The 25,070-nt window shown below is 36.7% G+C and overlaps 15 non-coding genes across 15 annotated transcripts; 14 read left to right on the top strand and 1 right to left on the bottom strand.

Moving 5' to 3' along the window:
* Nucleotides 1–1,924: 1,924 nt before the first annotated feature.
* On the top strand, nucleotides 1,925–1,998 carry TRNAN-GUU (transfer RNA asparagine (anticodon GUU)). The gene has a single exon. It is a non-coding gene; the product is annotated as a tRNA-Asn (tRNA).
* Nucleotides 1,999–4,258: 2,260 nt separating this feature from the next.
* Nucleotides 4,259–4,332, top strand: TRNAN-GUU (transfer RNA asparagine (anticodon GUU)). Its single transcript has one exon. It is a non-coding gene; the product is annotated as a tRNA-Asn (tRNA).
* Nucleotides 4,333–5,427: 1,095 nt separating this feature from the next.
* TRNAN-GUU (transfer RNA asparagine (anticodon GUU)) lies at nucleotides 5,428–5,501 on the top strand. The gene has a single exon. It is a non-coding gene; the product is annotated as a tRNA-Asn (tRNA).
* A 1,094-nt stretch (nucleotides 5,502–6,595) lies between these two features.
* TRNAN-GUU (transfer RNA asparagine (anticodon GUU)) lies at nucleotides 6,596–6,669 on the top strand. Its single transcript has one exon. It is a non-coding gene; the product is annotated as a tRNA-Asn (tRNA).
* Nucleotides 6,670–8,928: 2,259 nt separating this feature from the next.
* TRNAN-GUU (transfer RNA asparagine (anticodon GUU)) lies at nucleotides 8,929–9,002 on the top strand. Its single transcript has one exon. It is a non-coding gene; the product is annotated as a tRNA-Asn (tRNA).
* A 3,424-nt stretch (nucleotides 9,003–12,426) lies between these two features.
* Nucleotides 12,427–12,500, top strand: TRNAN-GUU (transfer RNA asparagine (anticodon GUU)). Its single transcript has one exon. It is a non-coding gene; the product is annotated as a tRNA-Asn (tRNA).
* A 1,089-nt stretch (nucleotides 12,501–13,589) lies between these two features.
* TRNAN-GUU (transfer RNA asparagine (anticodon GUU)) lies at nucleotides 13,590–13,663 on the top strand. The gene has a single exon. It is a non-coding gene; the product is annotated as a tRNA-Asn (tRNA).
* Nucleotides 13,664–15,652: 1,989 nt separating this feature from the next.
* On the bottom strand, nucleotides 15,653–15,724 carry TRNAM-CAU (transfer RNA methionine (anticodon CAU)). The gene has a single exon. It is a non-coding gene; the product is annotated as a tRNA-Met (tRNA).
* Nucleotides 15,725–15,910: 186 nt separating this feature from the next.
* Nucleotides 15,911–15,984, top strand: TRNAN-GUU (transfer RNA asparagine (anticodon GUU)). The gene has a single exon. It is a non-coding gene; the product is annotated as a tRNA-Asn (tRNA).
* A 1,094-nt stretch (nucleotides 15,985–17,078) lies between these two features.
* On the top strand, nucleotides 17,079–17,152 carry TRNAN-GUU (transfer RNA asparagine (anticodon GUU)). The gene has a single exon. It is a non-coding gene; the product is annotated as a tRNA-Asn (tRNA).
* A 1,085-nt stretch (nucleotides 17,153–18,237) lies between these two features.
* Nucleotides 18,238–18,311, top strand: TRNAN-GUU (transfer RNA asparagine (anticodon GUU)). The gene has a single exon. It is a non-coding gene; the product is annotated as a tRNA-Asn (tRNA).
* Nucleotides 18,312–19,403: 1,092 nt separating this feature from the next.
* TRNAN-GUU (transfer RNA asparagine (anticodon GUU)) lies at nucleotides 19,404–19,477 on the top strand. The gene has a single exon. It is a non-coding gene; the product is annotated as a tRNA-Asn (tRNA).
* A 1,092-nt stretch (nucleotides 19,478–20,569) lies between these two features.
* Nucleotides 20,570–20,643, top strand: TRNAN-GUU (transfer RNA asparagine (anticodon GUU)). Its single transcript has one exon. It is a non-coding gene; the product is annotated as a tRNA-Asn (tRNA).
* Nucleotides 20,644–22,904: 2,261 nt separating this feature from the next.
* Nucleotides 22,905–22,978, top strand: TRNAN-GUU (transfer RNA asparagine (anticodon GUU)). The gene has a single exon. It is a non-coding gene; the product is annotated as a tRNA-Asn (tRNA).
* Nucleotides 22,979–24,067: 1,089 nt separating this feature from the next.
* On the top strand, nucleotides 24,068–24,141 carry TRNAN-GUU (transfer RNA asparagine (anticodon GUU)). Its single transcript has one exon. It is a non-coding gene; the product is annotated as a tRNA-Asn (tRNA).
* Nucleotides 24,142–25,070: the final 929 nt, after the last annotated feature.

Below are 25,070 nucleotides of genomic sequence, written 5' to 3'. Positions count from 1 at the left end.
CTTGCTTCATTGGAAAGGCAGCAAGATGCATCCTCATTACAATGTCCACTGAAATAATACAGGTTGACACCAGGAAACATAAACCTCACTGCATCCTTGCTGCTTTCTCACGTGGGAATCTGTTTAATGTGAAAACCAGGTGATATCTAATCAGCACACAGGTAAGAAGTTAAGAAAATCTTTCTTTAAGGGTGAAGATGTTTCTCACAAAATCGTTGCCCCAATGCATCATTGAAATTCAAGATGGAAAGATGATTTTGAAATATCAATTGTACATTTTGCATTGCTCTTCTGGTGACAATGTAGCTTGTTTTTGTCAATTACCATTTCAGTAATAGGGTAAAGAAAATTAAGTGGATTTCTGAAAGAAAACAATGCTGTCAATATACTATTAAAACAAATTAAAATGTTAAAAGTTATTGTACTTTAAGTAAAAATAAAAGAGTCAAAATATCAATTCCAGTTTTGGAAGAATTTAATTAACAAAAAAATAAGTGCACATAGCAGAGGATGGTTTCGATCCACCGACCTCTGGGTTATGGGCCCAGCACGCTTCCGCTGCGCCACTCTGCTGCTCATGTAAGTGTCAGAGATCCTGAAGTACACACTCATCATGTGAAAGTACCAATGTGTTTCTTCGTTGGTCAATGGAAGAAAAATCTTGCAAAACTCTCCAGATTATTGCCTTTTTAAACTTTTTCTAGGAAACTTTCTAGATGAATGCTTTTTAGCCTTTGTCAGTACATGCTTTTGCAAGCTGTCTCTGTGGCACAATCGGTTAGCGCATTCGGCTGTTAACCAAAAGGTTGGTGGTTCAATCCCACCCGGGGACGTAATTGACCTTGTGATCAAATTTGGGTGATCTTTAAGTAGACAAGTCAAAATTTCAAACCACCTCTTATAGTGTAGGGTACCTGGCCTTCTCTGATGCAATCACAGTCAGATTTGATTAAGTCATTTTATAAAAAACAGGAAGCACAATTTAGCATGGGGTTGCAGAGAAAAAAAATTATGCAGGCAGAGAAATCCAATTGAGTGATTAATCAGCTCTCCATTTTATTGCTTTATTTTTATGCTAACACATTTGCTCTCTGAAAAGTGTCCACAAAGCCAAGTCTCTGATTAACACCTTTGTAGGAATGGTTTTTCACCTATTACTGATTAAAACTTGCTTCATTGGAAAGGCAGCAAGATGCATCCTCATTACAATGTCCATTGAAATAATACAGGTTGACACCAGGAAACATAAACCTCACTGCATCCTTGCTGCTTTCTCAAGTGGGAATCTGTTTAATGTGAAAACCAGGTGATATCTAATCAGCACACAGGTAAGAAGTTAAGAAAATCTTTCTTTAAGGGTGAAGATGTTTCTCACAAAATCGTTGCCCCAATGCATCATTGAAATTCAAGCTGGAAATATGATTTTGAAATATCAATTGTACATTTTGCATTGCTCTTCTGGTGACAATGTAGCTTGTTTTTGTCAATTACCATTTCAGTAATAGGGTAAAGAAAATTAAGTGGATTTCTGAAAGAAAACAATGCTGTCAATACACTAAAACAAATTAAAATGTTAAAAGTTATTGTACTTTAAGTAAAAATAAAAGAGTCAAAATATCAATTCCAGTTTTGGAAGAATTTAATTAACAAAAAAAAAAAGTGCACATAGCAGAGGATGGTTTCGATCCACCAACCTCTGGGTTATGGGCCCAGCACGCTTACGCTGCGCCACTCTGCTGCTCATGTAAGTGTCAGAGATCCTGAAGTACTCACTCATCATGTGAAAGTACCAATGTGTTTCTTCGTTGGTCAATGGAAGAAAAATCTTGCAAAACTCTCCAGATTATTGCCTTTTTAACCTTTTTCTAGGAAACTTTCTAGATGAATGCTTTTTAGCCTTTGTCAGTACATGCTTTTGCAAGCTGTCTCTGTGGCGCAATCGGTTAGCGCATTCGGCTGTTAACCGAAAGGTTGGTGGTTCAATCCCACCCAGGGACGTAATTGACCTTGTGATCAGATTTTGGTGATCTTTAAGTAGACAAGTCAAAATTTCAAACCACCTTTTATGGTGTAGGGTACCTGGCCTTCTCTGATGCAATCAGAGTCATATTTGATTAAGTCATTTTATAAAAAACAGGAAGCACAATTTAGCATTGGGGTTGCAGAGAAAAAAAATTATGCAGGCAGAGAAATCCAATTGAGTGATTAATCAGCTCTCCATTTTATGGCTTTATTTTTATGCTAACACATTTGCTCTCTGAAAAGTGTCCACAAAGCCAAGTCTCTGATTAACACCTTTGTAGGAATGGTTTTTCACCTATTACTGATTAAAACTTGCTTCATTGGAAAGGCAGCAAGATGCATCCTCATTACAATGTCCATTGAAATAATACAGGTTGACACCAGGAAACATAAACCTCACTGCATCCTTGCTGCTTTCTCAAGTGGGAATCTGTTTAATGTGAAAACCAGGTGATATCTAATCAGCACACAGGTAAGAAGTTAAGAAAATCTTTCTTTAAGGGTGAAGATGTTTCTCACAAAATCGTTGCCCCAATGCATCATTGAAATTCAAGATGGAAAGATGATTTTGAAATATCAATTGTACATTTTGCATTGCTCTTCTGGTGACAATGTAGCTTGTTTTTGTCAATTACCATTTCAGTAATAGGGTAAAGAAAATTAAGTGGATTTCTGAAAGAAAACAATGCTGTCAATACACTAAAACAAATTAAAATGTTAAAAGTTATTGTACTTTAAGTAAAAATAAAAGAGTCAAAATATCAATTCCAGTTTTGGAAGAATTTAATTAACAAAAAAAATAAGTGCACATAGCAGAGGATGGTTTCGATCCACCAATCTCTGGGTTATGTGCCCAGCACGCTTCCGTTGCGCCACTCTGCTGCTCATGTAAGTGTCAGAGATCCTGAAGTACTCACTCATCATGTGAAAGTACCAATGTGTTTCTTCGTTGGTCAATGGAAGAAAAATCTTGCAAAACTCTCCAGATTATTGCCTTTTTAACCTTTTTCTAGGAAACTTTCTAGATGAATGCTTTTTAGCCTTTGTCAGTACATGCTTTTGCAAGCTGTCTCTGTGGCGCAATCGGTTAGCGCATTCGGCTGTTAACCGAAAGCTTGGTGGTTCAATCCCACCCAGGGATGTAATTGACCTTGTGATCAAATTTTGCTGATCTTTAAGTAGACAAGTCAAAATTTCAAACCACCTTTTATGGTGTAAGGTACCTGGCCTTCTCTGATGCAATCAGAGTCATATTTGATTAAGTCATTTTATAAAAAACAGGAAGCACAATTTAGCATTGGGGTTGCAGAGAAAAAAAAATATGCAGGCAGAGAAATCCAATTGAGTGATTAATCAGCTCTCCATTTTATGGCTTTATTTTTATGCTAACACATTTGCTCTCTGAAAAGTGTCCACAAAGCCAAGTCTCTGATTAACACCTTTGTAGGAATGGTTTTTCACCTATTACTGATTAAAACTTGCTTCATTGGAAAGGCAGCAAGATGCATCCTCATTACAATGTCCACTGAAATAATACAGGTTGACACCAGGAAACATAAACCTCACTGCATCCTTGCTGCTTTCTCACGTGGGAATCTGTTTAATGTGAAAACCAGGTGATATCTAATCAGCACACAGGTAAGAAGTTAAGAAAATCTTTCTTTGAGGGTGAAGATGTTTCTCACAAAATCGTTGCCCCAATGCATCATTGAAATTCAAGATGGAAAGATGATTTTGAAATATCAATTGTACATTTTGCATTGCTCTTCTGGTGACAATGTAGCTTGTTTTTGTCAATTACCATTTCAGTAATAGGGTAAAGAAAATTAAGTGGATTTCTGAAAGAAAACAATGCTGTCAATATACTATTAAAACAAATTAAAATGTTAAAAGTTATTGTACTTTAAGTAAAAATAAAAGAGTCAAAATATCAATTCCAGTTTTGGAAGAATTTAATTAACAAAAAAATAAGTGCACATAGCAGAGGATGGTTTCGATCCACCGACCTCTGGGTTATGGGCCCAGCACGCTTCCGCTGCGCCACTCTGCTGCTCATGTAAGTGCCAGAGATCCTGAAGTACTCACTCATCATGTGAAAGTACCAATGTGTTTCTTCGTTGGTCAATGGAAGAAAAATCTTGCAAAACTCTCCAGATTATTGCCTTTTTAACCTTTTTCTAGGAAACTTTCTAGATGAATGCTTTTTAGCCTTTGTCAGTACATGCTTTTGCAAGCTGTCTCTGTGGCGCAATCGGTTAGCGCATTCGGCTGTTAACCGAAAGGTTGGTGGTTCAATCCCACCCGGGGACGTAATTGACCTTGTGATCAAATTTTGCTGATCTTTAAGTAGACAAGTCAAAATTCCAAACCACCTTTTATGGTGTAAGGAACCTGGCCTACTCTGATGCAATCAGAGTCAGATTTGATTAAGTCATTTTATAAAAAACAGGAAGCACAATTTAGCATTGGGGTTGCAGAGAAAAAAAAATATGCAGGCAGAGAAATCCAATTGAGTGATTAATCAGCTCTCCATTTTATGGCATTATTTTTATGCTAACACATTTGCTCTCTGAAAAGTGTCCACAAAGCCATGTCTCTGATTAACACCTTTGTAGGAATGGTTTTTCACCTATTACTAATTAAAACTTGCTTCATTGAAAAGGCAGCAAGATGCATCCTCATTACAATGTCCACTGAAATAATACAGGTTGACACCAGGAAACATAAACCTCACTGCATCCTTGCTGCTTTCTCACGTGGGAATCTGTTTAATGTGAAAACCAGGTGATATCTAATCAGCACACAGGTAAGAAGTTAAGAAAATCTTTCTTTAAGGGTGAAGATGTTTCTCACAAAATCGTTGCCCCAATGCATCATTGAAATTCAAGCTGGAAAGATGATTTTGAAATATCAATTGTACATTTTGCATTGCTCTTCTGGTGACAATGTAGCTTGTTTTTGTCAATTACCATTTCAGTAATAGGGTAAAGAAAATTAAGTGGATTTCTGAAAAAAAAACAATGCTGTCAATATACTATTAAAACAAATTAAAATGTTAAAAGTTATTGTACTTTAAGTAAAAATAAAAGAGTCAAAATATCAATTCCAGTTTTGGAAGAATTTAATTAACAAAAAAATAAGTGCACATAGCAGAGGATGGTTTCGATCCACCGCCCTCTGGGTTATGGGCCCAGCACGCTTCCGCTGCGCCACTCTGCTGCTCATGTAAGTGCCAGAGATCCTGAAGTACTTACTCATCATGTGAAAGTACCAATGTGTTTCTTCGTTGGTCAATGGAAGAAAAATCTTGCAAAACTCTCCAGATTATTGCCTTTTTAACCTTTTTCTAGGAAACTTTCTAGATGAATGCTTTTTAGCCTTTGTTAGTACATGCTTTTGCAAGTTGTCTCTGTGGTGCAATCGGTTAGCGCATTCGGCTGTTAACCGAAAGGCTGGTGGTTCAATACCACCCAGGGACGTAATTAACCTTGTGATCAAATTTTGCTGATCTTTAAGTAGACAAGTCAAAATTTCAAACCACCTTTTATGGTGTAAGGTACCTGGCCTTCTCTGATGCAATCAGAGTCAGATTTGATTAAGTCATTTTATAAAAAACAGGAAGCACAATTTAGCATTGGGGTTGCAGAGAAAAAAAAATATGCAGGCAGAGAAATCCAATTGAGTGATTAATCAGCTCTCCATTTTATGGCTTTATTTTTATGCTAACACATTTGCTCTCTGAAAAGTGTCCACAAAGCCAAGTCTCTGATTAACACCTTTGTAGGAATGGTTTTTCACCTATTACTGATTAAAACTTGCTTCATTGAAAAGGCAGCAAGATGCATCCTCATTACAATGTCCACTGAAATAATACAGGTTGACACCAGGAAACATAAACCTCACTGCATCCTTGCTGCTTTCTCACGTGGGAATCTGTTTAATGTGAAAACCAGGTGATATCTAATCAGCACACAGGTAATAAGTTAAGAAAATCTTTCTTTAAGGGTGAAGATGTTTCTCACAAAATCGTTGCCCCAATGCATCATTGAAATTCAAGCTGGAAAGATGATTTTGAAATATCAATTGTACATTTTGCATTGCTCTTCTGGTGACAATGTAGCTTGTTTTTGTCAATTACCATTTCAGTAATAGGGTAAAGAAAATTAAGTGGATTTCTGAAAGAAAACAATGCTGTCAATATACTATTAAAACAAATTAAAATGTTAAAAGTTATTGTACTTTAAGTAAAAATAAAAGAGTCAAAATATCAATTCCAGTTTTGGAAGAATTTAATTAACAAAAAAATAAGTGCACATAGCAGAGGATGGTTTCGATCCACCGGCCTCTGGGTTATGGGCCCAGCATGCTTCCGCTGCGCCACTCTGCTGCTCATGTAAGTGTCAGAGATCCTGAAGTACTCACTCATCATATGAAAGTACCAATGTGTTTCTTCGTTGGTCAATGGAAGAAAAATCTTGCAAAACTCTCCAGATTATTGCCTTTTTAAACTTTTTCTAGGAAACTTTCTAGATGAATGCTTTTTAGCCTTTGTCAGTACATGCTTTTGCAAGCTGTCTCTGTGGCGCAATCGGTTAGCGCATTCGGCTGTTAACCGAAAGGTTGGTGGTTCAATCCCACCCGGGGACGTAATTGACCTTGTGATCAAATTTTGGTGATCTTTAAGTAGACAAGTCAAAATTTCAAACCACCTCTTATAGTGTTGGGTACCTGGCCTTCTCTGATGCAATCAGAGTCAGATTTGATTAAGTCATTTTATAAAAAACAGGAAGCACAATTTAGCATGGGGTTGAAGAGAAAAAAAATTATGCAGGCAGAGAAATCCAATTGAGTGATTAATCAGCTCTCCATTTTATGGCTTTATTTTTATGCTAACACATTTGCTCTCTGAAAAGTGTCCACAAAGCCAAGTCTCTGATTAACACCTTTGTAGGAATGGTTTTTCACCTATTACTGATTAAAACTTGCTTCATTGGAAAGGCAGCAAGATGCATCCTCATTACAATGTCCACTGAAATAATACAGGTTGACACCAGGAAACATAAACCTCACTGCATCCTTGCTGCTTTCTCAAGTGGGAATCTGTTTAATGTGAAAACCAGGTGATATCTAATCAGCACACAGGTAAGAAGTTAAGAAAATCTTTCTTTAAGGGTGAAGATGTTTCTCACAAAATCGTTGCCCCAATGCATCATTGAAATTCAAGCTGGAAAGATGATTGTGAAATATCAATTGTACATTTTGCATTGCTCTTCTGGTGACAATGTAGCTTGTTTTTGTCAATTACCATTTCAGTAATAGGGTAAAGAAAATTAAGTGGATTTCTGAAAGAAAACAATGCTGTCAATACACTAAAACAAATTAAAATGTTAAAAGTTATTGTACTTTAAGTAAAAATAAAAGAGTCAAAATATCAATTCCAGTTTTGGAAGAATTTAATTAACAAAAAAAAAAAGTGCACATAGCAGAGGATGGTTTCGATCCACCAACCTCTGGGTTATGTGCCTAGCACGCTTCCGTTGCGCCACTCTGCTGCTCATGTAAGTATCAGAGATCCTGAAGTACTCACTCATCATGTGAAAGTACCAATGTGCTTCTTCGTTGGTCAATGGAAGAAAAATCTTGCAAAACTCTCCAGATTATTGCCTTTTTAACCTTTTTCTAGGAAACTTTCTAGATGAATGCTTTTTAGCCTTTGTCAGTACATGCTTTTGCAAGCTGTCTCTGTGGCGCAATCGGTTAGCGCATTCGGCTGTTAACCGAAAGCTTGGTGGTTCAATCCCACCCAGGGATGTAATTGACCTTGTGATCAAATTTTGCTGATCTTTAAGTAGACAAGTCAAAATTTCAAACCACCTTTTATGGTGTAAGGTACCTGGCCTTCTCTGATGCAATCAGAGTCATATTTGATTAAGTCATTTTATAAAAAACAGGAAGCACAATTTAGCATTGGGGTTGCAGAGAAAAAAAAATATGCAGGCAGAGAAATCCAATTGAGTGATTAATCAGCTCTCCATTTTATGGCTTTATTTTTATGCTAACACATTTGCTCTCTGAAAAGTGTCCACAAAGCCAAGTCTCTGATTAACACCTTTGTAGGAATGGTTTTTCACCTATTACTGATTAAAACTTGCTTCATTGGAAAGGCAGCAAGATGCATCCTCATTACAATGTCCACTGAAATAATACAGGTTGACACCAGGAAACATAAACCTCACTGCATCCTTGCTGCTTTCTCACGTGGGAATCTGTTTAATGTGAAAACCAGGTGATATCTAATCAGCACACAGGTAAGAAGTTAAGAAAATCTTTCTTTAAGGGTGAAGATGTTTCTCACAAAATCGTTGCCCCAATGCATCATTGAAATTCAAGATGGAAAGATGATTTTGAAATATCAATTGTACATTTTGCATTGCTCTTCTGGTGACAATGTAGCTTGTTTTTGTCAATTACCATTTCAGTAATAGGGTAAAGAAAATTAAGTGGATTTCTGAAAGAAAACAATGCTGTCAATATACTATTAAAACAAATTAAAATGTTAAAAGTTATTGTACTTTAAGTAAAAATAAAAGAGTCAAAATATCAATTCCAGTTTTGGAAGAATTTAATTAACAAAAAAATAAGTGCACATAGCAGAGGATGGTTTCGATCCACCGACCTCTGGGTTATGGGCCCAGCACGGTTCCGCTGCGCCACTCTGCTGCTCATGTAAGTGCCAGAGATCCTGAAGTACTCACTCATCATGTGAAAGTACCAATGTGTTTCTTCGTTGGTCAATGGAAGAAAAATCTTGCAAAACTCTCCAGATTATTGCCTTTTTAAACTTTTTCTAGGAAACTTTCTAGATGAATGCTTTTTAGCCTTTGTCAGTACATGCTTTTGCAAGCTGTCTCTGTGGCGCAATCGGTTAGCGCATTCGGCTGTTAACCGAAAGGTTGGTGGTTCAATCCCACCCGGGGACGTAATTGACCTTGTGATCAAATTTTGGTGATCTTTAAGTAGACAAGTCAAAATTTCAAACCACCTCTTATAGTGTAGGGTACCTGGCCTTCTCTGATGCAATCAGAGTCAGATTTGATTAAGTCATTTTATAAAAAACAGGAAGCACAATTTAGCATGGGGTTGCAGAGAAAAAAAATTATGCAGGCAGAGAAATCCAATTGAGTGATTAATCAGCTCTCCATTTTATGGCTTTATTTTTATGCTAACACATTTGCTCTCTGAAAAGTGTCCACAAAGCCAAGTCTCTGATTAACACCTTTGTAGGAATGGTTTTTCACCTATTACTGATTAAAACTTGCTTCATTGGAAAGGCAGCAAGATGCATCCTCATTACAATGTCCACTGAAATAATACAGGTTGACACCAGGAAACATAAACCTCACTGCATCCTTGCTGCTTTCTCAAGTGGGAATCTGTTTAATGTGAAAACCAGGTGATATCTAATCAGCACACAGGTAAGAAGTTAAGAAAATCTTTCTTTAAGGGTGAAGATGTTTCTCACAAAATCGTTGCCCCAATGCATCATTGAAATTCAAGATGGAAAGATGATTTTGAAATATCAATTGTACATTTTGCATTGCTCTTCTGGTGACAATGTAGCTTGTTTTTATCAATTACCATTTCAGTAATAGGGTAAAGAAAATTAAGTGGATTTCTGAAAGAAAACAATGCTGTCAATATACTATTAAAACAAATTAAAATGTTAAAAGTTATTGTACTTTAAGTAAAAATAAAAGAGTCAAAATATCAATTCCAGTTTTGGAAGAATTTAATTAACAAAAAAATAAGTGCACATAGCAGAGGATGGTTTCGATCCACCGACCTCAGGGTTATGGGCCCAGCACGCTTCCGCTGCGCCACTCTGCTGCTCATGTACGTGCCAGAGATCCTGAAGTACTCACTCATCATGTGAAAGTACCAATGTGTTTCTTCGTTGGTCAATGGAAGAAAAATCTTGCAAAACTCTCCAGATTATTGCCTTTTTAACCTTTTTCTAGGAAACTTTCTAGATTAATGCTTTTTAGCCTTTGTCAGTACATGCTTTTGCAAGCTGTCTCTGTGGCACAATCGGTTAGCGCATTTGGCTGTTAACCGAAAGGTTGGTGGTTCAATCCCACCCGGGGAAGTAATTGACCTTGTGATCAAATTTTGGTGATCTTTAAGTAGACAAGTCAAAATTTCAAACCACCTCTTATAGTGTAGGGTACCTGGCCTTCTCTGATGCAATCAGAGTCAGATTTGATTAAGTCATTTTATAAAAAACAGGAAGCACAATTTAGCATGGGGTTGCAGAGAAAAAAAATTATGCAGGCAGAGAAATCCAATTGAGTGATTAATCAGCTCTCCATTTTATGGCTTTATTTTTATGCTAACACATTTGCTCTCTGAAAAGTGTCCACAAAGCCAAGTCTCTGATTAACACCTTTGTAGGAATGGTTTTTCACCTATTACTGATTAAAACTTGCTTCATTGGAAAGGCAGCAAGATGCATCCTCATTACAATGTCCACTGAAATAATACAGGTTGACACCAGGAAACATAAACCTCACTGCATCCTTGCTGCTTTCTCAAGTGGGAATCTGTTTAATGTGAAAACCAGGTGATATCTAATCAGCACACAGGTAAGAAGTTAAGAAAATCTTTCTTTAAGGGTGAAGATGTTTCTCACAAAATCGTTGCCCCAATGCATCATTGAAATTCAAGCTGGAAAGATGATTTTGAAATATCAATTGTACATTTTGCATTGCTCTTCTGGTGACAATGTAGCTTGTTTTTATCAATTACCATTTCAGTAATAGGGTAAAGAAAATTAAGTGGATTTCTGAAAGAAAACAATGCTGTCAATACACTAAAACAAATTAAAATGTTAAAAGTTATTGTACTTTAAGTAAAAATAAAAGAGTCAAAATATCAATTCCAGTTTTGGAAGAATTTAATTAACAAAAAAATAAGTGCACATAGCAGAGGATGGTTTCGATCCACCGACCTCTGGGTTATGGGCCCAGCACGCTTCCGCTGCGCCACTCTGCTGCTCATGTAAGTGCCAGAGATCCTGAAGTACTCACTCATCATGTGAAAGTACCAATGTGTTTCTTCGTTGGTCAATGGAAGAAAAATCTTGCAAAACTCTCCAGATTATTGCCTTTTTAACCTTTTTCTAGGAAACTTTCTAGATGAATGCTTTTTAGCCTTTGTTAGTACATGCTTTTGCAAGTTGTCTCTGTGGTGCAATCGGTTAGCGCATTCGGCTGTTAACCGAAAGTTTGGTGGTTCAATACCACCCAGGGACGTAATTGACCTTGTGATCAAATTTTGCTGATCTTTAAGTAGACAAGTCAACATTTCAAACCACCTCTTATAGTGTAGGGTACCTGGCCTTCTCTGATGCAATCAGAGTCAGATTTGATTAAGTCATTTTATAAAAAACAGGAAGCACAATTTAGCATTGGGGTTGCAGAGAAAAAAAATATGCAGGCAGAGAAATCCAGTTGAGTGATTAATCAGCTCTCCATTTTATGGCTTTATTTTTATGCTAACACATTTGCTCTCTGAAAAGTGTCCACAAAGCCAAGTCTCTGATTAACACCTTTGTAGGAATGGTTTTTCACCTATTACTGATTAAAACTTGCTTCATTGGAAAGGCAGCAAGATGCATCCTCATTACAATGTCCACTGAAATAATACAGGTTGACACCAGGAAACATAAACCTCACTGCATCCTTGCTGCTTTCTCACGTGGGAATCTGTTTAATGTGAAAACCAGGTGATATCTAATCAGCACACAGGTAAGAAGTTAAGAAAATCTTTCTTTAAGGGTGAAGATGTTTCTCACAAAATCGTTGCCCCAATGCATCATTGAAATTCAAGATGGAAAGATGATTTTGAAATATCAATTGTACATTTTGCATTGCTCTTCTGGTGACAATGTAGCTTGTTTTTGTCAATTACCATTTCAGTAATAGGGTAAAGAAAATTAAGTGGATTTCTGAAAGAAAACAATGCTGTCAATATACTATTAAAACAAATTAAAATGTTAAAAGTTATTGTACTTTAAGTAAAAATAAAAGAGTCAAAATATCAATTCCAGTTTTGGAAGAATTTAATTAACAAAAAAATAAGTGCACATAGCAGAGGATGGTTTCGATCCACCGACCTCTGGGTTATGGGCCCAGCACGCTTCCGCTGCGCCACTCTGCTGCTCATGTAAGTGCCAGAGATCCTGAAGTACTCACTCATCATGTGAAAGTACCAATGTGTTTCTTCGTTGGTCAATGGAAGAAAAATCTTGCAAAACTCTCCAGATTATTGCCTTTTTAACCTTTTTCTAGGAAACTTTCTAGATGAATGCTTTTTAGCCTTTGTTAGTACATGCTTTTGCAAGTTGTCTCTGTGGTGCAATCGGTTAGCGCATTCGGCTGTTAACCGAAAGGCTGGTGGTTCAATACCACCCAGGGACGTAATTGACCTTGTGATCAAATTTTGCTGATCTTTAAGTAGACAAGTCAACATTTCAAACCACCTCTTATAGTGTAGGGTACCTGGCCTTCTCTGATGCAATCAGAGTCATATTTGATTAAGTCATTTTATAAAAAACAGGAAGCACAATTTAGCATGGGGTTGCAGAGAAAAAAAATTATGCAGGCAGAGAAATCCAATTGAGTGATTAATCAGCTCTCCATTTTATGGCTTTATTTTTATGCTAACACATTTGCTCTCTGAAAAGTGTCCACAAAGCCAAGTCTCTGATTAACACCTTTGTAGGAATGGTTTTTCACCTATTACTGATTAAAACTTGCTTCATTGGAAAGGCAGCAAGATGCATCCTCATTACAATGTCCACTGAAATAATACAGGTTGACACCAGGAAACATAAACCTCACTGCATCCTTGCTGCTTTCTCAAGTGGGAATCTGTTTAATGTGAAAACCAGGTGATATCTAATCAGCACACAGGTAAGAAGTTAAGAAAATCTTTCTTTAAGGGTGAAGATGTTTCTCACAAAATCGTTGCCCCAATGCATCATTGAAATTCAAGATGGAAAGATGATTTTGAAATATTAATTGTACATTTTGCATTGCTCTTCTGGTGACAATGTAGCTTGTTTTTGTCAATTACCATTTCAGTAATAGGGTAAAGAAAATTAAGTGGATTTCTGAAAGAAAACAATGCTGTCAATATACTATTAAAACAAATTAAAATGTTAAAAGTTATTGTACTTTAAGTAAAAATAAAAGAGTCAAAATATCAATTCCCGTTTTGGAAGAATATAATTAACAAAAAAATAAGTGCACATAGCAGAGGATGGTTTCGATCCACCGACCTCTGGGTTATGGGCCCAGCACGCTTCCGCTGCGCCACTCTGCTGCTCATGTGTCAGAGATCCTGAAGTACTCACTCATCATGTGAAAGTACCAATGTGTTTCTTCGTTGGTCAATGGAAGAAAAATCTTGCAAAACTCTCCAGATTATTGCCTTTTTAACCTTTTTCTAGGAAACTTTCTAGATGAATGCTTTTTAGCCTTTGTCAGTACATGCTTTTGCAAGCTGTCTCTGTGGCGCAATCGGTTAGCGCATTCGGCTGTTAACCGAAAGGTTGGTGGTTCAATCCCACCCGGGGACGTAATTGACCTTGTGATCAAATTTTGGTGATCTTTAAGTAGACAAGTCAAAATTTCAAACCACCTTTTATGCTGTAAGGTACCTGGCCTTCTCTGATGCAATCAGAGTCAGATTTGATTAAGTCATTTTATAAAAAAACAGGAAGCACAATTTAGCATTGGGGTTGCAGAGAAAAAAAAAATATGCAGGCAGAGAAATCCAATTGAGTGATTAATCAGCTCTCCATTTTATGGCTTTATTTTTATGCTAACACATTTGCTCTCTGAAAAGTGTCCACAAAGCCAAGTCTCTGATTAACACCTTTGTAGGAATGGTTTTTCACCTATTACTGATTAAAACTTGCTTCATTGAAAAGGCAGCAAGATGCATCCTCATTACAATGTCCACTGAAATAATACAGGTTGACACCAGGAAACATAAACCTCACTGCATCCTTGCTGCTTTCTCACGTGGGAATCTGTTTAATGTGAAAACCAGGTGATATCTAATCAGCACACAGGTAAGAAGTTAAGAAAATCTTTCTTTAAGGGTGAAGATGTTTCTCACAAAATCGTTGCCCCAATGCATCATTGAAATTCAAGATGGAAAGATGATTTTGAAATATCAATTGTACATTTTGCATTGCTCTTCTGGTGACAATGTAGCTTGTTTTTGTCAATTACCATTTCAGTAATAGGGTAAAGAAAATTAAGTGGATTTCTGAAAGAAAACAATGCTGTCAATATACTATTAAAACAAATTAAAATGTTAAAAGTTATTGTACTTTAAGTAAAAATAAAAGAGTCAAAATATCAATTCCAGTTTTGGAAGAATTTAATTAACAAAAAAATAAGTGCACATAGCAAAGGATGGTTTCGATTCACCGACCTCTGGGTTATGGGCCCAGCACGCTTCCGCTGCGCCACTCTGCTGCTCATGTAAGTGTCAGAGATCCTGAAGAACTCACTCATCATGTGAAAGTACCAATGTGTTTCTTCGTTGGTCAATGGAAGAAAAATCTTGCAAAACTCTCCAGATTATTGCCTTTTTAACCTTTTTCTAGGAAACTTTCTAGATGAATGCTTTTTAGCCTTTGTCAGTACATGCTTTTGCAAGCTGTCTCTGTGGCGCAATCGGTTAGCGCATTTGGCTGTTAACCGAAAGGCTGGTGGTTCAATACCACCCAGGGATGTAATTGACCTTGTGATCAAATTTTGCTGATCTTTAAGTAGACAAGTCAAAATTTCAAACCACCTCTTATAGTGTAGGGTACCAGGCTTTCTCTGATGCAATCAGAGTCAGATTTGATTAAGTCATTTTATAAAAAACAGGAAGCACAATTTAGCATGGGGTTGCAGAGAAAAAAAATTATGCAGGCAGAGAAATCCAATTGAGTGATTAATCAGCTCTCCATTTTATGGCTTTATTTTTATGCTAACACATTTGCTCTCTGAAAAGTGTCCACAAAGCCAAGTCTCTGATTAACATCTTTGTAGGAATGGTTTTTCACCTATTACTGATTAAAACTTGCTTCATTGGAAAGGCAGCAAGATGCATCCTCATTACAATGTCCACTGAAATAATACAGGTTGACACCAGGAAACATAAACCTCACTGCATCCTTGCTGCTTTCTCAAGTGGGAATCTGTTTAATGTGAAAACCAGGTGATATCTAATCAGCACACAGGTAAGAAGTTAAGAAAATCTTTCTTTAAGGGTGAAGATGTTTCTCACAAAATCGTTGCCCCAATGCATCATTGAAATTCAAGATGGAAAGATGATTTTGAAATATCAATTGTACATTTTGCATTGCTCTTCTGGTGACAATGTAGCTTGTTTTTATCAATTACCATTTCAGTAATAGGGTAAAGAAAATTAAGTGGATTTCTGAAAGAAAACAATGCTGTCAATATACTATTAAAACAAATTAAAATGTTAAAAGTTATTGTACTTTAAGTAAAAATAAAAGAGTCAAAATATCAATTCCAGTTTTGGAAGAATTTAATTAACATAGCAAAGGATGGTTTCGATCCACCGACCTCTGGGTTATGGGCCCAGCACGCTTCCACTGCGCCACTCTGCTGCTCATGTAAGTGTCAGAGATCCTGAAGAACTCACTCATCATGTGAAAGTACCAATGTGTTTCTTCGTTGGTCAATGGAAGAAAAATCTTGCAAAACTCTCCAGATTATTGCCTTTTTAACCTTTTTCTAGGAAACTTTCTAGATGAATGCTTTTTAGCCTTTGTCAGTACATGCTTTTGCAAGCTGTCTCTGTGGCGCAATCGGTTAGCACATTCGGCTGTTAACCGAAAGGTTGGTGGTTCAATCCCACCCGGGGACGTAATTGACCTTGTGATCAAATTTTGGTGATCTTTAAGTAGACAAGTCAAAATTTCAAACCACCTTTTATGGTGTAAGGTACCTGGCCTTCTCTGATGCAATCAGAGTCAGATTTGATTAAGTCATTTTATAAAAAACAGGAAGCACAATTTAGCATTGGGGTTGCAGAGAAAAAAAAATATGCAGGCAGAGAAATCCAATTGAGTGATTAATCAGCTCTCCATTTTATGGCTTTATTTTTATGCTAACACATTTGCTCTCTGAAAAGTGTCCACAAAGCCAAGTCTCTGATTAACACCTTTGTAGGAATGGTTTTTCACCTATTACTGATTAAAACTTGCTTCATTGAAAAGGCAGCAAGATGCATCCTCATTACAATGTCCACTGAAATAATACAGGTTGACACCAGGAAACATAAACCTCACTGCATCCTTGCTTCTTTCTCACGTGGGAATCTGTTTAATGTGAAAACCAGGTGATATCTAATCAGCACACAGGTAAGAAGTTAAGAAAATCTTTCTTTAAGGGTGAAGATGTTTCTCACAAAATCGTTGCCCCAATGCATCATTGAAATTCAAGATGGAAAGATGATTTTGAAATATCAATTGTACATTTTGCATTGCTCTTCTGGTGACAATGTAGCTTGTTTTTGTCAATTACCATTTCAGTAATAGGGTAAAGAAAATTAAGTGGATTTCTGAAAGAAAACAATGCTGTCAATATACCATTAAAACAAATTAAAATGTTAAAAGTTATTGTACTTTAAGTAAAAATAAAAGAGTCAAAATATCAATTCCAGTTTTGGAAGAATTTAATTAACAAAAAAATAAGTGCACATAGCAAAGGATGGTTTCGATCCACCGACCTCTGGGTTATGGGCCCAGCACGCTTCCGCTGCGCCACTCTGCTGCTCATGTAAGTGTCAGAGATCCTGAAGAACTCACTCATCATGTGAAAGTACCAATGTGTTTCTTCGTTGGTCAATGGAAGAAAAATCTTGCAAAACTCTCCAGATTATTGCCTTTTTAACCTTTTTCTAGGAAACTTTCTAGATGAATGCTTTTTAGCCTTTGTCAGTACATGCTTTTGCAAGCTGTCTTTGTGGCGCAATCGGTTAGCGCATTCGGCTGTTAACCGAAAGGCTGGTGGTTCAATACCACCCAGGGACGTAATTGACCTTGTGATCAAATTTTGCTGATCTTTAAGTAGACAAGTCAAAATTTCAAACCACCTCTTATAGAGTAGGGTACCAGGCCTTCTCTGATGCAGTCAGATTTGATTAAGTCATTTTATAAAAAACAGGAAGCACAATTTAGCATGGGGTTGCAGAGAAAAAAAATTATGCAGGCAGAGAAATCCAATTGAGTGATTAATCAGCTCTCCATTTTATGGCTTTATTTTTATGCTAACACATTTGCTCTCTGAAAAGTGTCCACAAAGCCAAGTCTCTGATTAACACCTTTGTAGGAATGGTTTTTCACCTATTACTGATTAAAACTTGCTTCATTGGAAAGGCAGCAAGATGCATCCTCATTACAATGTCCACTGAAATAATACATGTTGACACCAGGAAACATAAACCTCACTGCATCCTTGCTGCTTTCTCAAGTGGGAATCTGTTTAATGTGAAAACCAGGTGATATCTAATCAGCACACAGGTAAAAGTTAAGAAAATCTTTCTTTAAGGGTGAAGATGTTTCTCACAAAATCGTTGCCCCAATGCATCATTGAAATTCAAGATGGAAAGATGATTTTGAAATATCAATTGTACATTTTGCATTGCTCTTCTGGTGACAATGTAGCTTGTTTTTGTCAATTACCATTTCAGTAATAGGGTAAAGAAAATTAAGTGGATTTCTGAAAGAAAACAATGCTGTCAATATACTATTAAAACAAATTAAAATGTTAAAAGTTATTGTACTTTAAGTAAAAATAAAAGAGTCAAAATATCAATTCCAGTTTGGAAGAATTTAATTAACAAAAAAATAAGTGCACATAGCAGAGGATGGTTTCAATCCACCGACCTCTGGGTTATGGGCCCAGCACGCTTCCGCTGCGCCACTCTGCTGCTCATGTAAGTGCCAGAGATCCTGAAGTACTCACTCATCATGTGAAAGTACCAATGTGTTTCTTCGTTGGTCAATGGAAGAAAAATCTTGCAAAACTCTCCAGATTATTGCCTTTTTAACCTTTTTCTAGGAAACTTTCTAGATGAATGGTTTTTAGCCTTTGTCAGTACATGCTTTTGCAAGTTGTCTCTGTGGCGCAATCGGTTAGCGCATTCGGCTGTTAACCGAAAGGCTGGTGGTTCAATTCCACCCGGGGACGTGATTGACCTTATGATCAAATTTTGGTGATCTTTAAGTAGACAAGTCAAAATTTCAAACCACCTCTTATAGTGTAGGGTACCTGGCCTTCTCTGATGCAATCAGAGTCAGATTTGATTAAGTCATTTTATAAAAAACAGGAAGCACAATTTAGCATGGGGTTGCAGAGAAAAAAAATTATGCAGGCAGAGAAATCCAATTGAGTGATTAGTCAGCTCTCCATTTTATGGCTTTATTTTTATGCTAACACATTTGCTCTCTGAAAAGTGTCCACAAAGCCAAGTCTCTGATTAACACCTTTGTAGGAATGGTTTTTCACCTATTACTGATTAAAACTTGCTTCATTGGAAAGGCAGCAAGATGCATCCTCATTACAATGTCCACTGAAATAATACAGGTTGACACCAGGAAACATAAACCTCACTGCATCCTTGCTGCTTTCTCAAGTGGGAATCTGTTTAATGTGAAAACTAGGTGATATCTAATCAGCACACAGGTAAAAGTTAAGAAAATCTTTCTTTAAGGGTGAAGATGTTTCTCACAAAATCGTGGCCCCAATGCATCATTGAAATTCAAGATGGAAAGATGATTTTGAAATATCAATTGTACATTTTGCATTGCTCTTCTGGTGACAATGTAGCTTGTTTTTGTCAATTACCATTTCAGTAATAGGGTAAAGAAAATTAAGTGGATTTCTGAAAGAAAACAATGCTGTCAATATACTATTAAAACAAATTAAAATGTTAAAAGTTATTGTACTTTAAGTAAAAATAAAAGAGTCAAAATATCAATTCCAGTTTTGGAAGAATTTAATTAACAAAAAAATAAGTGCACATAGCAAAGGATGGTTTCGATCCACCGACCTCTGGGTTATGGGCCCAGCACACTTCCGCTGCGCCACTCTGCTGCTCATGTAAGTGTCAGAGATCCTGAAGTACTCACTCATCATGTGAAAGTACCAATGTGTTTCTTCGTTGGTCAATGGAAGAAAAATCTTGCAAAACTCTCCAGATTATTGCCTTTTTAACCTTTTTCTAGGAAACTTTCTAGATGAATGGTTTTTAGCCTTTGTCAGTACATGCTTTTGCAAGTTGTCTCTGTGGCGCAATCGGTTAGCGCATTCAGCTGTTAACCGAAAGGCTGGTGGTTCAATCCCACCCGGGGACGTGATTGACCTTATGATCAAATTTTGGTGATCTTTAAGTAGACAAGTCAAAATTTCAAACCACCTCTTATAGTGTAGGGTACCTGGCCTTCTCTGATGCAATCAGAGTCAGATTTGATTAAGTCATTTTATAAAAAACAGGAAGCACAATTTAGCATGGGGTTGCAGAGAAAAAAAATTATGCAGGCAGAGAAATCCAATTGAGTGATTAGTCAGCTCTCCATTTTATGGCTTTATTTTTATGCTAACACATTTGCTCTCTGAAAAGTGTCCACAAAGCCAAGTCTCTGATTAACACCTTTGTAGGAATGGTTTTTCACCTATTACTGATTAAAACTTGCTTCATTGGAAAGGCAGCAAGATGCATCCTCATTACAATGTCCACTGAAATAATACAGGTTGACACCAGGAAACATAAACCTCACTGCATCCTTGCTGCTTTCTCAAGTGGGAATCTGTTTAATGTGAAAACTAGGTGATATCTAATCAGCACACAGGTAAAAGTTAAGAAAATCTTTCTTTAAGGGTGAAGATGTTTCTCACAAAATCGTGGCCCCAATGCATCATTGAAATTCAAGATGGAAAGATGATTTTGAAATATCAATTGTACATTTTGCATTGCTCTTCTGGTGACAATGTAGCTTGTTTTTGTCAATTACCATTTCAGTAATAGGGTAAAGAAAATTAAGTGGATTTCTGAAAGAAAACAATGCTGTCAATATACTATTAAAACAAATTAAAATGTTAAAAGTTATTGTACTTTAAGTAAAAATAAAAGAGTCAAAATATCAATTCCAGTTTTGGAAGAATTTAATTAACAAAAAAATAAGTGCACATAGCAAAGGATGGTTTCGATCCACCGACCTCTGGGTTATGGGCCCAGCACACTTCCGCTGCGCCACTCTGCTGCTCATGTAAGTGTCAGAGATCCTGAAGTACTCACTCATCATGTGAAAGTACCAATGTGTTTCTTCGTTGGTCAATGGAAGAAAAATCTTGCAAAACTCTCCAGATTATTGCCTTTTTAACCTTTTTCTAGGAAACTTTCTAGATGAATGGTTTTTAGCCTTTGTCAGTACATGCTTTTGCAAGTTGTCTCTGTGGCGCAATCGGTTAGCGCATTCAGCTGTTAACCGAAAGGCTGGTGGTTCAATCCCACCCGGGGACGTGATTGACCTTATGATCAAATTTTGGTGATCTTTAAGTAGACAAGTCAAAATTTCAAACCACCTCTTATAGTGTAGGGTACCTGGCCTTCTCTGATGCAATCAGAGTCAGATTTGATTAAGTCATTTTATAAAAAACAGGAAGCACAATTTAGCATTGGGGTTGCAGAGAAAAAAAATTATGCAGGCAGAGAAATCCAATTGAGTGATTAATCAGCTCTCCATTTTATGGCTTTATTTTTATGCTAACACATTTGCTCTCTGAAAATTGTCCACAAAGCCAAGTCTCTGATTAACACCTTTGTAGGAATGGTTTTTCACCTATTACTGATTAAAACTTGCTTCATTGGAAAGGCAGCAAGATGCATCCTCATAACAATGTCCACTGAAATAATACATGTTGACACCAGGAAACATAAACCTCACTGCATCCTTGCTGCTTTCTCAAGTGGGAATCTGTTTAATGTGAAAACCAGGTGATATCTAATCAGCACACAGGTAAGAAGTTAAGAAAATCTTTCTTTAAGGGTGAAGATGTTTCTCACAAAATCGTTGCCCCAATGCATCATTGAAATTCAAGATGGAAAGATGATTTTGAAATATCAATTGTACATTTTGCATTGCTCTTCTGGTGACAATGTAGCTTGTTTTTGTCAATTACCATTTAAGTAATAGGGTAAAGAAAATTAAGTGGATTTCTGAAAGAAAACAATGCTGTCAATATACTATTAAAACAAATTAAAATGTTAAAAGTTATTGTACTTTAAGTAAAAATAAAAGAGTCAAAATATCAATTCCAGTTTTGGAAGAATTTAATTAACAAAATAATAAGTGCACATAGCAGAGGATGGTTTCGATCCACCGACCTCTGGGTTATGGGCCCAGCACGCTTCCGCTGCACCACTCTGCTGCTCATGTAAGTGTCAGAGATCCTGAAGTACTCACTCATCATGTGAAAGTACCAATGTGTTTCTTCGTTGGTCAATGGAAGAAAAATCTTGCAAAACTCTCCAGATTATTGCCTTTTTAACCTTTTTCTAGGAAACTTTCTAGATGAATGCTTTTTAGCCTTTGTTAGTACATGCTTTTGCAAGTTGTCTCTGTGGTGCAATCGGTTAGCGCATGCGGCTGTTAACCAAAAGGCTGGTGGTTCAATACCACCCTGGGACGTAATTGACCTTGTGATCAAATTTTGCTGATCTTTAAGTAGACAAGTCAAAATTTCAGACCACCTCTTATAGTGTAGGGTACCTGGCCTTCTCTGATGCAATCAGAGTCAGATTTGATTAAGTCATTTTATAAAAAACAGGAAGCACAATTTAGCATGGGGTTGCAGAGAAAAAAAATTATGCAGGCAGAGAAATCCAATTGAGTGATTAATCAGCTCTCCATTTTATGGCTTTATTTTTATGCTAACACATTTGCTCTCTGAAAAGTGTCCACAAAGCCAAGTCTCTGATTAACACCTTTGTAGGAATGGTTTTTCACCTATTACTGATTAAAACTTGCTTCATTGGAAAGGCAGCAAGATGCATCCTCATTACAATGTCCACTGAAATAATACAGGTTGACACCAGGAAACATAAACCTCACTGCATCCTTGCTGCTTTCTCAAGTGGGAATCTGTTTAATGTGAAAACCAGGTGATATCTAATCAGCACACAGGTAAGAAGTTAAGAAAATCTTTCTTTAAGGGTGAAGATGTTTCTCACAAAATCGTTGCCCCAATGCATCATTGAAATTCAAGATGGAAAGATGATTTTGAAATATCAATTGTACATTTTGCATTGCTCTTCTGGTGACAATGTAGCTTGTTTTTGTCAATTACCATTTCAGTAATAGGGTAAAGAAAATTAAGTGGATTTCTGAAAGAAAACAATGCTGTCAATATACTATTAAAACAAATTAAAATGTTAAAAGTTATTGTACTTTAAGTAAAAATAAAAGAGTCAAAATATCAATTCCAGTTTTGGAAGAATTTAATTAACAAAAAAATAAGTGCACATAGCAGAGGATGGTTTCGATCCACCGACCTCTGGGTTATGGGCCCAGCACGCTTCCGCTGCGCCACTCTGCTGCTCATGTAAGTGCCAGAGATCCTGAAGTACTCACTCATCATGTGAAAGTACCAATGTGTTTCTTCGTTGGTCAATGGAAGAAAAATCTTGCAAAACTCTCCAGATTATTGCCTTTTTAACCATTTTCTAGGAAACTTTCTAGATGAATGCTTTTTAGCCTTTGTTAGTACATGCTTTTGCAAGTTGTCTCTGTGGTGCAATCGGTTAGCGCATTCGGCTGTTAACCGAAAGGCTGGTGGTTCAATACCACCCAGGGACGTAATTGACCTTGTGATCAAATTTTGCTGATCTTTAAGTAGACAAGTCAACATTTCAAACCACCTCTTATAGTGTAGGGTACCTGGCCTTCTCTGATGCAATCAGAGTCATATTTGATTAAGTCATTTTATAAAAAACAGGAAGCACAATTTAGCATGGGGTTGCAGAGAAAAAAAATTATGCAGGCAGAGAAATCCAATTGAGTGATTAATCAGCTCTCCATTTTATGGCTTTATTTTTATGCTAACACATTTGCTCTCTGAAAAGTGTCCACAAAGCCAAGTCTCTGATTAACACCTTTGTAGGAATGGTTTTTCACCTATTACTGATTAAAACTTGCTTCATTGGAAAGGCAGCAAGATGCATCCTCATTACAATGTCCACTGAAATAATACAGGTTGACACCAGGAAACATAAACCTCACTGCATCCTTGCTGCTTTCTCAAGTGGGAATCTGTTTAATGTGAAAACCAGGTGATATCTAATCAGCACACAGGTAAGAAGTTAAGAAAATCTTTCTTTAAGGGTGAAGATGTTTCTCACAAAATCGTTGCCCCAATGCATCATTGAAATTCAAGATGGAAAGATGATTTTGAAATATTAATTGTACATTTTGCATTGCTCTTCTGGTGACAATGTAGCTTGTTTTTGTCAATTACCATTTCAGTAATAGGGTAAAGAAAATTAAGTGGATTTCTGAAAGAAAACAATGCTGTCAATATACTATTAAAACAAATTAAAATGTTAAAAGTTATTGTACTTTAAGTAAAAATAAAAGAGTCAAAATATCAATTCCCGTTTTGGAAGAATATAATTAACAAAAAAATAAGTGCACATAGCAGAGGATGGTTTCGATCCACCGACCTCTGGGTTATGGGCCCAGCACGCTTCCGCTGCGCCACTCTGCTGCTCATGTGTCAGAGATCCTGAAGTACTCACTCATCATGTGAAAGTACCAATGTGTTTCTTCGTTGGTCAATGGAAGAAAAATCTTGCAAAACTCTCCAGATTATTGCCTTTTTAACCTTTTTCTAGGAAACTTTCTAGATGAATGCTTTTTAGCCTTTGTCAGTACATGCTTTTGCAAGCTGTCTCTGTGGCGCAATCGGTTAGCGCATTCGGCTGTTAACCGAAAGGTTGGTGGTTCAATCCCACCCGGGGACGTAATTGACCTTGTGATCAAATTTTGGTGATCTTTAAGTAGACAAGTCAAAATTTCAAACCACCTTTTATGCTGTAAGGTACCTGGCCTTCTCTGATGCAATCAGAGTCAGATTTGATTAAGTCATTTTATAAAAAAACAGGAAGCACAATTTAGCATTGGGGTTGCAGAGAAAAAAAAAATATGCAGGCAGAGAAATCCAATTGAGTGATTAATCAGCTCTCCATTTTATGGCTTTATTTTTATGCTAACACATTTGCTCTCTGAAAAGTGTCCACAAAGCCAAGTCTCTGATTAACACCTTTGTAGGAATGGTTTTTCACCTATTACTGATTAAAACTTGCTTCATTGAAAAGGCAGCAAGATGCATCCTCATTACAATGTCCACTGAAATAATACAGGTTGACACCAGGAAACATAAACCTCACTGCATCCTTGCTGCTTTCTCACGTGGGAATCTGTTTAATGTGAAAACCAGGTGATATCTAATCAGCACACAGGTAAGAAGTTAAGAAAATCTTTCTTTAAGGGTGAAGATGTTTCTCACAAAATCGTTGCCCCAATGCATCATTGAAATTCAAGATGGAAAGATGATTTTGAAATATCAATTGTACATTTTGCATTGCTCTTCTGGTGACAATGTAGCTTGTTTTTGTCAATTACCATTTCAGTAATAGGGTAAAGAAAATTAAGTGGATTTCTGAAAGAAAACAATGCTGTCAATATACTATTAAAACAAATTAAAATGTTAAAAGTTATTGTACTTTAAGTAAAAATAAAAGAGTCAAAATATCAATTCCAGTTTTGGAAGAATTTAATTAACAAAAAAATAAGTGCACATAGCAAAGGATGGTTTCGATTCACCGACCTCTGGGTTATGGGCCCAGCACGCTTCCGCTGCGCCACTCTGCTGCTCATGTAAGTGTCAGAG

This window comes from Pseudophryne corroboree, chromosome 4, assembly GCF_028390025.1.
Source record: "Pseudophryne corroboree isolate aPseCor3 chromosome 4, aPseCor3.hap2, whole genome shotgun sequence".
Lineage (NCBI taxonomy): Eukaryota > Metazoa > Chordata > Amphibia > Anura > Myobatrachidae > Pseudophryne > Pseudophryne corroboree.
Note: the sequence above shows the minus strand (reverse complement) of the source record. Positions and strands in the feature narration are given on the sequence as shown.